Source organism: Gavialis gangeticus, unplaced genomic scaffold (assembly GCF_001723915.1).
Source record: "Gavialis gangeticus isolate Ggan-Ray unplaced genomic scaffold, GavGan_comp1, whole genome shotgun sequence".
In the NCBI taxonomy this organism is placed as follows: Eukaryota; Metazoa; Chordata; order Crocodylia; family Gavialidae; genus Gavialis; species Gavialis gangeticus.
Genome location: NW_017729031.1, coordinates 52010144 through 52027710, shown reverse-complemented (window position 1 = coordinate 52027710; position 17567 = coordinate 52010144). Strand labels below are relative to the sequence as shown.

Sequence of the window (17567 nt, the reverse complement as noted above, 5' to 3'; positions counted from 1 at the left end):
ATGCTCACTGTGAGTAAATAAACCTCTACCTTCAACTACTCTCCATCTCCGTGACTATCACCTCACTTCCACTCTCTTCGGGCGATGTGAGCTGGACTCACGTTAACTGTCCCATAGACAGCTAATCGGCCCTTCTAACCCCGCCGTTCTGGTCCCTTGCGCTGCTATCGGACACCAGAGTGACATACACCAATATGATTTTTGCTTTTCTTAGATGAAGGCTAATTTGGGATTGCCTAGAACAAATACACACAAAGATCCACATTCCTTTTTGATTATCAGAGGTCTAAAGGGTGTCTTGGATACAACTAGGGCACATCTACATGAGATGCTACTGCACAGTGGTTACTGTGCATTTATTTAGTATTTGTATAAATAAGCACTAAATAAATGCACAGTAACTGAAGTTACTGTGCAGTAACACTGCTGAACATCTTTTATGTGATGCTATTGCACAGTAGCCTAATACTGAGGCACAGTAGTGTCTCAGCATGATTTTTGCCATGCATTGCTACTGCACAGTAGTATCAGGCTACTGCACAGTCAGCATCTCATGTAGACAAGCCCCTAGAATAGAGAAAGGTAGCAAAAATTAAAGATTTGCAGAGCTTTCTCCATGGAAAGAAACTTAAAATGACCGGATGGTGCAAAAAGGGCAAAAAGCTGTGTACAAATGGTTGTGAAAGGTCTGTCAAGGGACGGAGGTGCCCACAGCCTTTCTCTCTGCTGTAGGCGCAGTGGAAAAATGGGGGCAAGGACATCTTAAAATAGATCAGCTAGAATGAATTACCACCTCATTATAAGAAGTTTGAAAGAGGGAAAAAAATCACGAAAAGAGGGTGTTTGCTATAATATGGGTTAATTTGCTGCATCATAATAATGAAAAAAAATCAGTTTCTGCTATTGGGATTGTTAAAGTTTGTTATAGTGAGGTTGCACTGAACAGTGATTCAGTGCACTCCCAGGGGAAGCACAGGCTGCGTTCCTATGGTGTAGCTAGAATTTCAAGCTGCCTTTTTTTCCAATGGAGTAACAAGGAAGCAAGAAACAGTATTGTCACTTGCTCCCTCAAGGAATAAAATCCCATCAGCACAGTGACTGTTTTGTCTTTTGTATTTACAAAGAATTTTACCATATTTTGAGCTCCACTGCAGCAATAACAACAACAGTTAGTAGTGTTACTGTTGTTGTTAATTATGATAGCTGTAATAGACTTCTATGGAAGTGTGACTCCTTTAGTGAAAACTAATTGTTTGTGCCTTCTTGTTGAGGCCCATGACACGGGACACAGGAGAAACTCAGAGCCTTGTTACACTGCACTGAGCTGCACAAATTTTGTGTTAGTGCCATCTTGAGTCACACATTCAGGCCAGGAGGGTGTCCAATGGTGGGCTTTCACCCCAAAAGTCCTGCCCCTCTCTGTGGTAGAGGCTTGTCTTTATTGATCTAGGCGTTGTCAATCTCTGGAGCTCATCACCTGTCTAAGAGGCTTTTTTTCTTTTCTTACTTTCTTACTCTATCTTCTACACCAAGACAGCTTTAGCATCTTGGCTAACAAGCCAAAATCCACTGCGATGTCTTGCTGACCCCTTCCACATGTCCGCAATCTCTCCTGCCACAACTTGTACCTTCTGTCTGCATCTCGGCAGTTTCTGTTTCTCTCTGGGCATTTTCTTCAGGGTTCTCTCCCCCGGCAGCTCCCTCCACAGAGTTACTTCCCTTAAGCCTGGTCTCCCTTGTTTCCTCAGTGCCTCTGGCTCTCCCTGCTATCTCGCTGCCTGAGTCAGTCACTTCTGGTTTCCTGTGTCCCCCTTTTGCCTGTCCCGCATCTCTTTTATCCTGGAATTCCAGCTGACTCCCCCTCCTCTCCTGAAACACCAGGTGAAGAAGGAGCCCTGAGGAGTTCTTTGCAATACAGGTGGGGCCATTTTACTTCTCTGAGGCTCTTCTCTTTCCTCACAGAGGGGCCTTGTCACGGGATGGGGTCCCTAAGGATGGCTGTGTTCTCATAAGGCCCCTCAACCATGCCAATTTGGCCCGATGGGCACCCTCAGTTCTCTCCTGCCACGTCTTTGATGGAAATATAAAAATAGGGAAGCTGCCTTTAAGTCCTCTTGGACACAGTTTGATGGACTCTCTGAACCCCATGGGTTCCCAGATCCCTTGTGGGTCCTGTTTCACAATGGGTGTTTCAGGGGCACCCTAGCTTTATGGACTATATGCATGGCTCCAGCCATCCCTTTACCACGCCCCAAGCCTTGCAGATGGCATTGATGTTGTCTGGTCTGGGCCTTGCTATGAATTGGCCCCCTTGTCCTCTCTGGGCTCTCCGCAGCCCAGTCTCTGTGCCTCACTGGCATCTGGGCTCTCACAGCCCTGTCTCTGCGCCTCACTGGTGCTTGGGCCCCTAGCGTTGCACCCTCTATGGTGCCAGGGTCTGTGCACCACAAATGCCATGCCCTCTCTGGCGCTGGGGTCTGTGCACCCCAGATGCTGCGCTTTCTCTGGCACCGGGGTCCCCATGCTGCAGTGGGCCCCAATGAGGCCTCCTCTTTCCCCAGATAGCCTCATCCAAACCACCGGTCTTATAAAACTACAACCAAACATAAGCCCCTGGGCTATAACATAACACCAACTGCATAAGGTGTGCTCTGCCCCTTTACATTACTAGGAGCAGAACGTAGTCAGGCCTCTTCCCTTCACTTACTCTACGAGGGCTCCTTCCCCCTCGGCTGCTGGCAGAGAACTCCCTCCCTTAGTTTCAGCCTGGAGTTTATATGGGCCCAGGGCCCTGCCCCTTCTGGTCAGCTGACTGTGTGTAGGAGCAGGCTCATTTGCCCTTTGGCTTGTTGCCCTGGTAACCTACACCTGGTCTTCTGTCTCTCTGTCTTTGGGCTCTCTACCCAGGCAGTTTCTGGTCTTCTAGGAGCAGGGCATCTTAGTGCCCTGTGACAGGCCTGAAGGACTGAAACATAAGAATCCCCCTTGTTACAAGTGGAGCTCCCACGGCCAGTCTAGTCATTGGCCCGCCCACTTGTCTAGGGCAGCAGGCCCACCTTTCTGCCACGCCTTTGATGTATCTTTAAGTTGTTCCCAGGTGGGAGGCTGCCCATTTAATTGCCCTGATGCCAAGGGTGTATACTCAGCTCTGAACCTCCCCTTCTACCGTGTCCTATGCCTTACAGCTGGCATCCATATCTATCGTTACACCCTGGCTCCTTAGCTGGGCCATCACTTGGCCTCAACCGGCCTAAGCTTACTTGGCCTCACCCAGCCTAGAAATCCCTATGCCCCCACACTGGGGCTTTCAATCATCCCAACTCTGGGCTCCTAGCCCCACACTCACTCTCAGGCTCCCTGCTCTACTCTGGACCCCCTGGGTTCCCCCACACCCCATGCTGGTGTTCTCAATCCCATGCATACATCCCACCCCCATTTTGGGCCTCAGGCCTCACTGTGGACCTGGACTGTGTCTTAGCCCCCTCTCCAGTCTGGACCTTGCCTCAGGCCTCACTCCAAGAGTCTGGGCCCTGTGTTTTAGTTTCAGGGTGTGCTTCCCTAGCCTTTCCCCTGCACAGGGTTACCCACAAGGTGGTGGGCCTGAGGCTTTCTGGCACCCCATACTCACCCTTCACTGGGAAGGCACAGGTGTGGCATTTCCTGGAAGCTGCCCTGCCACAAGCAAACCTACCACATCATCCAGCCTCAGCAAGGTATAGTTTTAGGTCATGCCCAGGACTAGGGAACTCCACCATCCCCATAGTTCCTGTCTGACCTCCAAGATGTTCTGGGAGCAGCCAGCTGGATGATGTTGCTCCTTCAGCCCCCTGCAGTAACTGCCTGCTCCCAGCCCTCTCCACCTATCAGGTGGCCGCCTGCCTTGCATGTGAGTGCCTGATTGCGCCTGCTCCTGCCTGTAGGCTGTTTACTGCCTGCTCAATCCCCTTTGAGTGACAGGCACAACCTGTTCCCTGTCATGCCCCTCCCCCTGGGACTTCCCCTCAGTTCCCCTCTACCCCCAGGGCTCCCTCCCTGCCCTGCAGGGTCCCCCGCCCCCCTCAATGCCTGCCTGCTTGTAGCTGCCTGGCTCTGCCCCAGTGGAGCAGACAGGGAAGGGTTTAACTTGCCTGCCCAAGCGCAGAGCAGCAGCAGTGGTCAGGCAGGCAGGTTAACTCTGCCCTGCCTGCTCCCCTGCGACAGACAATGTGGGTAGCCACAAGTAAGCAGAGGTGGGGAGGGCCGGTAAACAGGGGCCTGGGGAGAGTTGGGGGGAGAGGGGGCAGTGGGCCTGATCCAGGCCAGCAGGGGAGGGGAGGTGGGTGGGGTGTTTACACTAAGGTGTAGTCTAGCTTTACTACACCTTTGTATAACACAGTGTGGGTAGCACGGATCAGAGATCGCCCTCCTTAAAACTAATTTTAGGTGTTAATGCACGAACAGTCAAAGGGTTAAGAGCTCCAGGAACCACCCAAAATTACCATGTAACAAGGCCTTTAATAAACCTCCCTGGGAGGAACTTCTAAACATCTGAAAAAGAGTAACACTGTATTTTTAATGCATTACAATTAGACAATATTTCTCTATACAGCAAGAAGCCATAGAAATTACATTTATTCTGGCAAAATTCAGTCTGGCCAAGAACTGTACAAAAGCAAACTACATACACTTACCCTGGTGTGCCATTAAGTATCATGGTAGGGACGAAGGCATCTTTGCTTTATGTCCTGGCCCTAAGACAGCCCGTCAATCACAAGGTTCATATGTAGTTTCTAAATTATTTGCTCCTCGTCTAGGCTGTTTCTGAGGTGTCAGCTAGTTCTGAAGTACAGAAAGAATGAAGGGTTTGGCCACTGCATTTCCAGAAACGTCTCAGTTTACAGCACATAACAGAAAGTATCATGTTATGTAACTATGGCAGCTGGAACTAAGACTTCGAATGAAGCAGATCTCTGTCAAGTACCTAGTCCAGGAGTCACACTAAGACACCATGTGGTACCAAGGGAAAGTTCATTAAAAAGTAATAAAACGCCCGGAGGAGAAAAATGGAGTAGTTAAAGCTCCACCGGAGCAGAGACTCTCTGGAGATGTGGAAAGCAACTGGAGGAAGTGCAGGGTGCTTCATTCTGTATCTGTAAGCAGCATGTGCCAGTAAAATGGGAAGATAAGCCAAGATAGCCTTTCTTGTGACAGTGAGTGGTTTGGATGCAGCCAACGTGTTGAATAAATGTCAGTTAATTTCACAGGAGTTTAACTGTGAAACTGTAATACAGAAATGTGAGCAGGACTGCATTGCAGTTAAAAAATAAACATGAAATATATGTTTTTAATTAGAGAGATGAAAGGCAGGTGATACTACAGACAAGACGGTGTCTTATCTGAGGCTGAAGAGTCAGTCTTGCAATTTTAGGGGGAACTACCCACAATCCTGACCAGAGACTAGATAGACACTGAGCGATTCAGAATTAACTGTTGGCAAGGCAGTTATAATTCATGAGATCCCTTCCAGTCCTTCTCATGAAGTCCTTTCTATGTTTATCAAGCAGATATACTTACTGCAGGGGCCACGGACCAAAACAACTGAGGAAGATTTTAAGGGTGTCTTCTAAGAGGGGTACACAATATGGGAATAGCCAGGGTAATATTAGTGGCCTGGCAACTCAGAGTCAGTTGCACTAGGCATTTACCTCAGCAAGTCAGCCAGGCTGTGCATGTGTTGCAGCAGCCCTCCACCGGAAAATGTTGCTTGTAAGTGGCCTCCAATATTGAGCTGTGTACCTCAGTCCCAGGGCCAGGGAAGCTCTTAACAGAGTATGTAACAGAACTACGAGAGCCTACAGTTCAGCCCACCAGGGAAGTCCTCCTCTCCTTATGATCCCTAAGAATATTCCCTTTGCTATAAAGTAGCGAAATAGACTTATTATACTGGGAATCATTCAGCAAAAGGAGATGCCAACAGTGGTTACTTTTGGTAGTCCATATTATTGTAAAAGATCTTTGTGTATTTATAGACCTGAAAAAAAATTAAAATTATGTAAAAGGGAACATTTTTCACTAACTATAAGAAACAAAGAGGGAGATGGCAATTATATATATAATTTATAACTATAAATTATTTATAATTATACATTATATGTGGACAGTCATTAGAGAGACTGACATAATCCCAGAGACTTAACCTGTATGTTGTGTTTATTATACCAGTTACTTACTTCCCACTTCAGTATAATTTTTTTTAATTACATGAAATGAAAATGGATTCTTATAAGTAAAACAGTTTTTCACTAGCAACAAGTATCCAAATTAGCTTGCCAAAGACTCGCTTCCCTGTTCTTAGCTGGCAAAGTAAAGTGGAAAATGATGCTATATGTTTTCTGCAGTTCTGTCTGGAATATTTCATTTTCTTCTTCAGAATCATGCATTACAAATGCATAGTAGCATATCACAGGACTGACATCAATTACATTTTTGCACAACAGACAAGAACAGAGTAAAGCATGTGTTGAACAAAGTAAATACTAAATATGTCTAGTAAAGTGATCACCAAGGAAAAATGTGAAGAGAAACTGTGTTCGTACCACACCCTGAGCCAAGCAGAATTTTGAAGCACTCACTGTATCATGTTACATGGCAGGAACCTAATATTTATGCCAGACTTATAATAAAGTTGCTTTTAATTCAAATGGAATATATGATTTTTTTCCCCAGTATGGAAGCACAGTAAATAGAACACATTTCTGTCTCGGTCAGTTATCAGAAGATAGAAAGGGAGAATGTTATTTTCCCTAAAGATTACAAATCATGAAAGTATTTCCTTAACAGCTCTAAAATGCCAAATGTCACAAAATTAGAGCTCTGAAGATACCTTTTCTTAACTAAAAATGAATCAGATTCAGGATATTTCCTGATAAGAATGTAGGTTATAATGAAAAGAAGCAGCATGTTTGATCAGAAGATTAAGTAAAATACTTACATGATAAGTTGTTTTATCACTTGGTGTATATAGAATAAAATTACTGCACGCTGGTTATTTTCTTTCCTTTTTTGGTTGCTTGCCCATACTGAAGGAGGAACTGCTGAATGAGGACCACCCTTTGACTGTTGAAAAAACTGAGGACAGCAGCTTTGACTCAAATAGTATATACGTTATTACACCATTGGATGCATATAATTAAGATTACTTCTTTATTTTATGCTTATTAAGAGATCATTTTGCTTTTTGAAATGGAGAAAAATAAGCCATATTGGGTGCATCTACAGATTTAATTAATGCACATAAATAACCTCTGGAGCTTATTGCTCCTGGACATGCCCTTTGAACATGAGACTGAGAGCAATAAACTCTAGAGCAATAAGCTCTTGCGTTTAATTTTGACCCATACTGAGCTGGGTCATAACTATCCCATCCGGCAGCCTGAGGCTGCTCCCCCTAGCTCAGTGTGCTGCAAAGGGGCTGGCTGGGGCACAAGGGTGCTTCAGTGTGGGGCTAGCTGGCAGGCAGCTCCCAGGAGCTGGGAGCAATGTCCAAGCCCTCTCCAGGACACAGCTGTCTTCTGGCCCTATGCAATCTGCCAGCCTCTGGGCTAGCACCCAAGGTGAGCCTAGACCTCCCACTGGCTGCTGCTGGGGGCCAGTGCAGAGCCCGTGGGGCCAGGAGCAGACTGCTGCCATGAACAACAAATCTGCTCCCACTTCTCCATATGTGTAGGTATCTGCCCAGCGTAGATTTACTCTCAAACTTTTTGTACCAGGACCCATTTGTAAACATAGATGGCCAGTCCTGACTCAGTAAATACCTGATGTTGCCCTTCACTCCCACTCCACAGCCCCTCAGCTGCAGGCCCCATTCCCCAGTTGGTGGGGCAGGGTGTGGGTGTGTGGTGTATAGGGGAGGACCCCAAGCAGCCCCTATGAGTTTCCCTTGCAGGGTGGAACTCTGCCAGCCTGCAAGGGAAACCCACAGTTTCCCCATGTTTTTTCTCATTTAAAGGATAATCCATCTTAAAGTGTGTTTGCAACCCTTTCATATATTCTTGTGACCAACTTTTGGGTCATGACCCACAGATTGGGAAACACCGCTCTACAGTAAACTTACTCTAGAGTATTTGCATATGTAGATGTGCCCAGAGTGTAGAAGTGTAAAGGTGGAAATAGTGTATTTACTTTAAGTTGGGCAGCCAGTTAATTTTCATTTACTCAGTTTTCTTTTTATGTATGCAGTCCATTAATTTTTGCTGATCCTAGCAAAGCCTCATTAAAGTCAGAGGGAATTTCATTGTTAGATAAATAATTAAAGAGAAAACAGCAGTGTGGAAAAAAGAGATGGTAAGAAAGTATGCGTTTTGTTTTCTTTTTCCCTAGCCCACAGATTTTGTCTATACAAATTACTAGAGCAAATTAACTGTCATTTTCAAAAGTGGAAACAGGAATGAACTCTCTTGTCATGCACAGTAATGGCAGCAGGTTCATTCATTTCTAAGCCAAAGTTGCACTGAAGTCACACCCAGGAATTAAAAAATGCAGTAAAAGCATGTCTTGGCAATACTCATCCTATGCCCACTTTCTTTAAAAGTAATATTATTATTTTCAGTTCAGTGTTAGAAGCTATTACTTGATATTACTATTGATAAAAATATTATAATCACCTGTGCATATAACTTTGTTGCAATATCAATTGTAACACACACTTGGAGTATACACATGATGATATACCCCACAAACTCAGATCATATCTAAATATGTTTTGGGGGAGAGGGGGGCATGGAAAAAACTCACAAAAATTCCATGCCATAGTTATAATTGCTGTATTAAAGTTGCACACTTACAGGGAATTGGATTGAAGTCTACTCTAAAATGCAGTCCTTTCTGCATTTCCAAATGGTTGAATGAGTATCCCGCAAGAGAAACAGGCTAAATCTGTTGAGCTTGTATATAAATAAATAAAATCTCTCTCTGCTCTTTCAGTTTTCCCTCGACTCTACATCTGAATTCTTGACCAAAAGCCCTAATCTCAGGTCAGGTCCTGAGAGGTGGGAAATTCTCCAAAATAGATTTGGCCAGGATTGTCATGCAAAGGAGTCCTAACAAAATATTAGACTAGTTCTACCCAACCTGGCCTCCTTCAGACTGTAGGCCTGATCCTGCAATGAACCAGGGCTCATGTTTTACTTTGTTTAGTACTTTTATTTTGGCACAGGGACATACGATCCTGCTGGGGGCTAAAGAGAGGAAGTTACTTTCAAAATGTCAAAAATCTGAGGTCTGAAAAGGTAGGTGTTCTGAGGTATAAATAAACTTTTTTAAAAATAAAAAGAATGAGCATTACAGGAAGAAAGATAAAGGAAGATGAGTCAACACACTGATAGATGCATGATATGGAGTTGTCTTGCAGTATTGAGGTATTTTTTTGCCTTGCAGTATTTTGGTTTTCCATATAGTGTTATGCTCTGGAGCTTTTTCATTGTACATGTTTGGAGATGGAGTCACTGAACATTAGATGCAAAAATAACAAACTGTACCTCAGTTGCCACTATATAAGTGGAGGGCAATGACATTTCTTTCTTCAGTGGCACAATGGGGCTTAAATTATTAATGCTTGCTTGTGAGGTGTTTGAGATCTTCAGGTGCAAGGTACTAAAGAACAGGAAAGTCTTATTGGAAGTGTTCAGCTGCTTTGCTAATAGCCCAGGGACTCTACTCTCAGGTAGATTTAGTGTGAGTCTGAGGTATCTCCAAGAACATCTTAATTGAGAGCGTGTATGCTATGTGTTGTGTGTGTGAGGGGGAGAGATTTTTCAGCTAACTGTGGCTTCTCAATACTGGGGCCAGTTTTATGCTGGCCCTGTTTCCAGCATAAATCAGAAAAGCCTAAGAGCTGCTCTAACCAATGCTTTCTCCCATCAAGGAACAGCTTGGGTTGCTGTCTAAGAGAGCACAGTTTGGTCCAAAGCATAAAGGCAAACCTGCTCATTGGGAATTACCATTCAACCCTATTTTAGAAATGTTAGTTGTCCAGACATTTCGAAGCTATAACCACACAGTGTTAGCCATAGAGGTAGGCAAATCGCAGTTTCTGCATGCCTGTAACAAAGTTTGGAAGCTTGTTGTTAGATGTCAGGCGATTGACAGCCATTAAGGTTTTGGGGACAGGAAGGGGTTTGGCAATAAGCTAATCTGCTGTGGTAAAACCAGTTTCTTTAGTCAACTGAGCATAAGCACATGCATAACAGCTTCAGGCTACAGGGGAGATAAAAGGGCACCAGAACTTTTATATGAACAGAGAAATGTTCTCACGATGAATAAAGATTTTCCCCCTTTTATTTACTCCTACACAAATGGTAGTGTCTATAAAAGATGGTATCAATCCAAAAAGGAGATAATCACTTCGTTTAAACCAGGACTACATACACAAACATAAAGACAATGGCTCACATTCAAAAGGAAACACTAATTTTAATAAAATTTGATGAAATAAAGTAGAAAGTTTATCTGTTTGTACAGTATCCTATTTTACTAGGGTGAGAGCAGCACGTTAATTGCAATGCCTCCCTTCCCTTTTACCCAGACCATGGTAATGTTTCCTCTAGAGTCTCTGAAAATCCCAGTTCTGGCCTTCAACGTTTTAGTGCTGAGGCTATATCTTAATACATAGAAAACATTTTTCACTGAACGTATAGAAGCAAGTAGTAAAGGGAAAGGGACGGGAAATCTGACCTTTTAGAAATGGGGAATCTGAATATGTATTGGATTCTAACTAGTTTTAATAAAATGTTCCATTTAAAATTCATTCATTCCCTCCCACCCTCCCGGGCCTCTTTGGACACACAGAACAATTGATAGTTATCATACTTTTCATATGTGAAGACCGTTACCAAATCCACCTTCACTCTTCTCTTCTCCAAACTAAATAAGCCTAGTTCTTCCAGGCTTTCCTTATATGCCATATTTTCTAGGTCTTCTAGCATTTTTGTTGCTTTCCTTTGGTATTTTTCCAGGTTTTAACATCTTTGTTGACATGCAGGAGACAGTACTCTAGATCTAGAGTTCTCACCACTTCCTGTGACTTGTATGTATGCAGTTCACATCTTGGTATGCAACTTTTTTTTCGCAACAACATTACAAGTTCAGGGCTTGGAGATGAGCGAGTGTTTGAATAAGCATCAGATACTATTTATTTAATTGTATATAACTCCTGAAACGGTTTAACTATTACTCAGCATTATTTTTACAGAACATATTGAGGCTGATGTTGCTCTACATAGTGGGCATGCTAGCATACTTGTAACTACAGCATTGCTGATCCAATAATGCTTCAATATGTCTTCCTATAATTTTATGTCATGCATACTGAAAGAGTACCTTTTAATTTATGTAGAGCTAACTGCTTTCTCAAGTGCCTTGTCTTTGTGTCATGAGATTACATTAGTCAAATTTAAACTCACCATTAGATGTCAATGAACTCTAGCCAGGATGACTGCCAGGTTAGTGACCCAGGTGCAAACAGTCAATGACCATTTTAAAGCTTCTGTCCTGATAGATGGGTTAGAATGATGAAAACTGTTGTTGGAAATGGATGTTCACATCCCTGACTGATCTGACCACCTGGGATCCTTGTGGTTTGTTCTATATTCCTTACTTTTTTACCTTCCAGGTAAGTAAAAATCTATCACTTCTAGCACTTGAAAATACAATTTACTAACCAAAATGTAATTTTTTTCCTGCAAGTTATGTGGGTCCAAATCCTGATCCTTTCTCCCACAGTGGATCATACTAGAATCCTTTGGCTTCACTGGGACTACTTTAGGAATGATCATGTTTGATATCGGAAGTGAGCTGGTGCCTCTGTATCACACCCTTAGCTTCTCAGAGGAATCTAGTTTCACTGTTTCAAAGAATGTCTCATGCATCCAGACACCATGGTCTTTATCTATGTATGACATAGGCAATGCAATTTGAGCAAGCACGTCAGTGTGGCTTCTCACAGCAGTAATCACCAGCTCATTGACAATTTTTTACAGGACCAGGACATTATTTTATAGGACTCCCCCACAAATTTCTTTATGGCATTCAATAACATGATTGCAAAGGTAAATAATAAATAGAGGGAGAAGGAAAGAGAGACCGCTTTTCTTACTTTGGTCAGAATATAACCCCTCTTCACCACCACAAAGTATGACATTATTTTATTGATGTGGGTATTCTTCATCATTTTATAGAAAGTTGTAGTTTTCCACACTGGCGTCAGATGTGGGGATCTGCTTGGGCAACTTGACACTAGTGGTCGGAAACCAGGTGCAGGGTTGTTACAAGTGGAACCAAGCAGCTCAACTGAACCAATTTTTACTTTTTAAAAATCTCTATCTGTTGGCAAGATGTGGTTTTGTGATGAGTTTTCAAAAAATTGAATGGTCATTTGAACAGAAGTTGCTCATACAATATAGACAAGCAAAGTGATAATGAAATCAACTTCATACCAAAATGTATATATTCCTATTATCTATTTTTGCAGTTTTCTTTATTGTTACCCTAATTTAAATATAAAATGGAGAAGAATGCAGTAGCACTTTTAATTGAAATTGTTGGCTTAGCCTCCAGATTTCTTTATAAAGTCGATCTCTGTCCTGTAAACACTGGAACAATGCAAAGCAGTTGGAGCCAAGGCTCAGGTTCTAACCCATTTTAATGTGTTTAAACAGGAAACTTCTGCTCATTATGTATGTGCAATGTGATGAGTATTAATAAATATTTCTGACCCCTGGACTGAATTCAGAAATTTTGAATGTTAGGAGTAAAAAACTGGTTCATCACTAAGCCTGTATGCTAGCAGGAATGCAAAGTTTAGGGCATACTTGAGAATGCTGAAAGATACATGGTAATACAGATTCTTTCTATTGACCCAGAGGTCAGCATATTAATGATATGATCTATACTTACAGCCAGAAGAGCATACACTTTATATGCAAATGATGATTTGGTGTTTGGGAACATAGTTCCTGGCAAAACTCTCAAAAAAGTCAAGTCCTTTTTACAGAATAATTTAAAGGTCTTTTATCCCTTGCAGATATTATTAATGCAGCAAATGAAGCATAAGCCATCTTAAGACAAAGGTTAAATTTGTGATAACAATTTAGGTAAAATTATGCTAATTAGAAAATGTTAGTCTTATATATTTGGTAGAACTTCTTCTTGAGTTTACATGCATGTTTATGCCCATGTTCATTAATGTCTCTGTTCTTCTCTAAAATGATAAAGCACCATGTTGAAAGTTAGGCAACCCATTAAGCCTTAGGCTGTCTGCTTATTTGTACTGGCTTTTCTACGAAATCAATTGACCACAGTTTTCCCTATATCTGTAGGACTTCTTAAGCTTATCAGGGATCCAATTGAATAGAGGAGAGTTTGCAGTATCTGTGACGACTCAACCTCATGAATACCGTTTATATGCATCTCAGCTGGACTAATTTAAAACAGATCTCTGTTGCAAAGATGATCTGGAGCATATTATTAGTTGACACAGCTGCCAAGAGGAACTGAGAGAGAAACTGGATGTTTCTTAAGGCATGTTTGTGAGGACTTTGTGCTGGTCTGAAAAACTGCTTTTTGTAGGACTGCTCTTTCAGAGTTTCAATGAACTAGCTAGGGTAAGTGGGAGACTGAGGGACTATACTTTAACTGTGAATGTGGATAAGTTAGTTTCTCAAAAATGACTGAAAACTGCCTTATTGTAGTAAGTCTGGAGCATTGTTGTAGCCATGACAGTCTGGATTCCAGATTCCGGGAAGGGCACTTTGTGCTTGAGGGCTTGTCTAACAGCTCTCTCAGCTATACAGTTAGTCTAATAAAAAATATTCCTAGGAAAAACCCTTACTTCTATGCAAACAGCCAGGGATTTGTGCTTAGTGATTATCGGGATTGTGTTCATGTATGTATAAGCTAGATAAGCTCATCTGAAAATTAAGTTTTTACAAAATCATCTTTCTATATGGAGCAGGATGAATATGTATATAGCAAACCCCTATTGCCACGGCATTTCCTTAAGTTCATAGATTCATAGATGTTAGGGCTGGAAAGGACCTTGAAGATCATCAAATCCAGCCCCCTGCCCCAGGGGCAGGAAGTCAGCTAGGGTCTAAGGACCCCAGCAAGATAAACATCCAAATGTTTCTTGAATGAGTCTAGAGTAGGTGCCTGCACCACTTCTGGAGGGAGTCTATTCCAGGCCTTGGGGGCTTGGACAGTAAAGAAAGTTTTCCTTATGTCCAGCCTAAAAAGGTCTCGGAGGAGTTTATGACCATTGGTCTTTGTTATCCCTCAGGGCGCTCTGGTGAACAGATGTGCCCCCAGATCCTGATGCACACTCCTTATATACTTATAGGCATCTACCAGGTCCCCCATGAGCTTGCCCTTTTCCAGGCTGAAGAGTCCCATGGCTGTCAGCCTCTCTTCATAAGACCTATTCTCTTGCTGTCCAATCATGCACGTGGCTTTCCTCTGGACTCTCTCAAGCTTCTCCACATCCTTCTTGAATTGTGGAGCCCAGAATTGGATGCAGTACTCCAGCTGCGGCCTCACCAAGGCTGAGTAAAGCAGGAGGATGACATCCTGAGATTTACAAGATCTAAGTTAGACAGGCCCTGGCTCTACATGCTTTCTCTAAAACTTTAAAGAACAATAACAATCTTTCCCTCCCCTCTTTTTGACTTTCCTGCTTGTGTGTCTAATATTTAACCATGTTTTTCCTTTTAAAAATTTGTAGCATTACAACCATTTTTTCTTATATGACTTTAAAATGCACAGTTAACATCAAACACTCGGCCTTGCAAACTTTGCCTGCCCTTTGAAAAGAAAGATTATGAATTATATTTCCTTTGTAGAAAATAATAGCTGTATTATTATCACAAGTGGGTTTATTTCAGACATTTATCATGTATCATAAACAGCTGACAAAAAGAAGTATAGGCATTTACATACATTTTCTGTATTGTTTTTGAGCTTAGTACAGACAATTTAACTGTGTAGATCCTACAGCCATTTTTAGCCCATCTGCCTCTTGCAGTGTGAATTAGAATTGCTACCTATGGCTGTATTTGCATGTGCAATTAGTCATGACTAAATTTACTGCTCATTAAGCTAGCGTGCAGTAAGCAATTTTTGGGCAGGAGTCTACACACGCAGTCTAGTGCCAAGTCCCTCCAGCCCTGCCATGTGCCCACCGGGGGGAGCTCCAGCCTCCAGCCACATGGCTGCCAGCACTTGGTAGCAATATTGAAGCCAGACCCAGCTGCCAGCACCTGGCAGCCATCTTGGAAAAACAGCCTTACCCTTTGATCCCTGGCCAGCTCCCTCCCTGCCAAGAAGCCATGTACTCAGTGCAGGAGAGCCATGTACTGTGACAACTCCCTGCTTGCCCACCCTGCCTCCCCCTGCCATGGCTATTCCAGCCTTGTCCCTGGCAGCGATGACCAGTGCCCCATGCTCCTGGTGGCCATGGTGCTGGCTCTGTTGGCCCCAAGAGGCCCCATCCACCCAGGCCCCAGCAGAGCTGCACACCTGCCAGTGGAAGCCAAGGCACTGGGTGTGGGAGGCCCTGGCCTACCCGCTCCCTCTGCACTCCCTAATCCAGCCCACCTGCCCTGCCACCCATACACCCCCTACTCCCTGCCCACCCTCAGTACCACTGTCGGGACACACACTTGTTTGAAAAAAAATAGCATTATTCCCCTCACAACACTCACCCCCATTCCTCCCTGCCTCTCCCTCAACCAAAAAACTCCCCTCCCCACCTCCCTCCCCAACACACAGAGCCCCTCCACCACCCTCCCCACCCATCAACAATAAAAATCCCACTTCCCAAAGTGCAAACTATTTACAATAGTCTCAGTCTCTATCTGAATCACTGATGATCCTTCTGGTGCCCTGGGCACTCTTGCACTCCTGGTTTGGGACCTTGTGCTATGATGGTGTGGGGGGAAAGCCCAGGCTGCACCACAACCTCCACCACTGCTTGGAGGACTACCTGTGGCAGTGCTACATGTCCCTGCCCCTCACTGCTGAGGAGTACATTGCTGGCAACATCTATACCTTCCTTGGGGTGAGAGGCCCATGCCTGCCCAGCTGCAGAGACATGGGCTGCTGAATAAAGTTTTGAACTGTGTTCCACCTCTGTGTGCTGTAGGGAGGGAACCTGAGGCCAAGGAAGCGTGGGCAGGCCAGGCAGGGAGCAGAGGCTGGGGCCAGAATCAGGGCCAGGGGCAAGTGCAGGACTTACCATGTGTCTGGGGCTGATAAGGCTGGCAGTTTGACATGGACTTCCCTGTTGGCAATGGCAGCTGGTTGCACCTGGTGTCTTCAGCTCATGGTGTGCGGCAGGCCAGTGCCTGGCCAGGCTTCCCCCTAGGGAGAAGCAGTGTCATGGGTAGCCACTCCTTGTGGAGGGCTATAAGGATGCAGAGCTGGTAAGGCAGCCATTGGCCAGGGCACCTCCAGCTGCTGGTGGGTGCAGCAGCTGGGGAGGTGGGTGGGTTGGGGCACTGAACACCCAAGGGCCCCCCCCTTGGGGAGGTGTTACCACCAGATAGGTCAGGGCAGGGCAGTGACTCAGGCAGGCCACCCTTGCTGCTGAAAACTGCAGGGTTGTGGCCTTGGTCCCGGGACACCGAAACTGCAGGGTTGTGGCCTTGGTCCTGGGACACCAAAATGTTGGTCAACTGCTGCATAAAGGGCATGGTCTTACAGGCATGACCAGACCAATGATTGTGGTCAGTCACAGCCACCCACTGCGCCTGCAAGGCCATGATCCTTATGAAGCACTGCTGCACTGTCTGGGAGTGCCATCACTCCCACATGCCACCTGACAGGGCCTCAAAAATATGGGTGTTTGAGCGCCCACTACCTGCAAACTGCCTCTGAAACTCTGCACCCCCCAGAGGGCCTTGAGGTCCCTAATCTCCTTCTGGCTCCAGTTGGGGACCTGGATGAAAGGCTAGTGTGTGTGCATGCAGGTGGGGCCAGTCCTCAATGGGGAGGACAGGGAGGACATGTTGGTGCATCCCGCACCAGCTCTCTGGGCCCCATTATGGCTCTCCCTGTGTGGCTGGCCCTGGACAGTACTCAGGAGCACTTAGCAGAGGGGCATGGCCAGGGACTGGGAGCTGTGCAGCAGAGGCAAATGGGCCACAGTGCCTGCAAGAACAGGAGACACTGCTGGGAGTGAGAACCAACAGGGAGCAGGTGCTGGCCCTGCTGCCAGAGACAGCCAGCTGGCACCCCTGAGAACATGTCAGGGCTGGGCAGGTGGAGCAGCAGGCTGCAGCCCTTTACAGCCCTCACCTGTGGCCAAGCAGCAGTTCTGGTTAGGGACAGGACTGGCAGAGGCAACCTGGGTCTTGTCCAGGGGGGCATACAGGGCCTGCAGTACTCCAAGGTCCAACTGTGTGTGCCCCAGGGGCTTTTATAGCCTGCAGCTAGGGGTTGCCACATGAGCAGCCCCGCCCTGGGGCAGGAGAGGCGACTAGCCAGGAGACCTGGGGTTGAACTCAGGGCAGTACCATAGTTGCTGGGCAGACCCAGCA

The 17567-nt window shown here is 45.0% G+C and overlaps 2 protein-coding genes across 2 annotated transcripts in view; one reads left to right on the top strand and one right to left on the bottom strand.

Annotated features, from left to right (window-relative positions):
* Positions 1 to 4823, bottom strand: part of DHRS9 (dehydrogenase/reductase 9) — a 19823-nt gene extending 15000 nt beyond the window's left edge. The window contains exon 1 of the mRNA XM_019522759.1: positions 4671 to 4823. The gene's annotated coding sequence lies outside the window, so the exon portion shown is untranslated. The remainder of the gene's footprint in view (positions 1 to 4670) is intronic.
* Positions 4824 to 11543: 6720 nt separating this feature from the next.
* Positions 11544 to 17567, top strand: part of ABCB11 (ATP binding cassette subfamily B member 11) — a 128811-nt gene continuing 122787 nt past the window's right edge. Inside the window, exon 1 of the mRNA XM_019522758.1 lies at positions 11544 to 11647. The gene's annotated coding sequence lies outside the window, so the exon portion shown is untranslated. The remainder of the gene's footprint in view (positions 11648 to 17567) is intronic.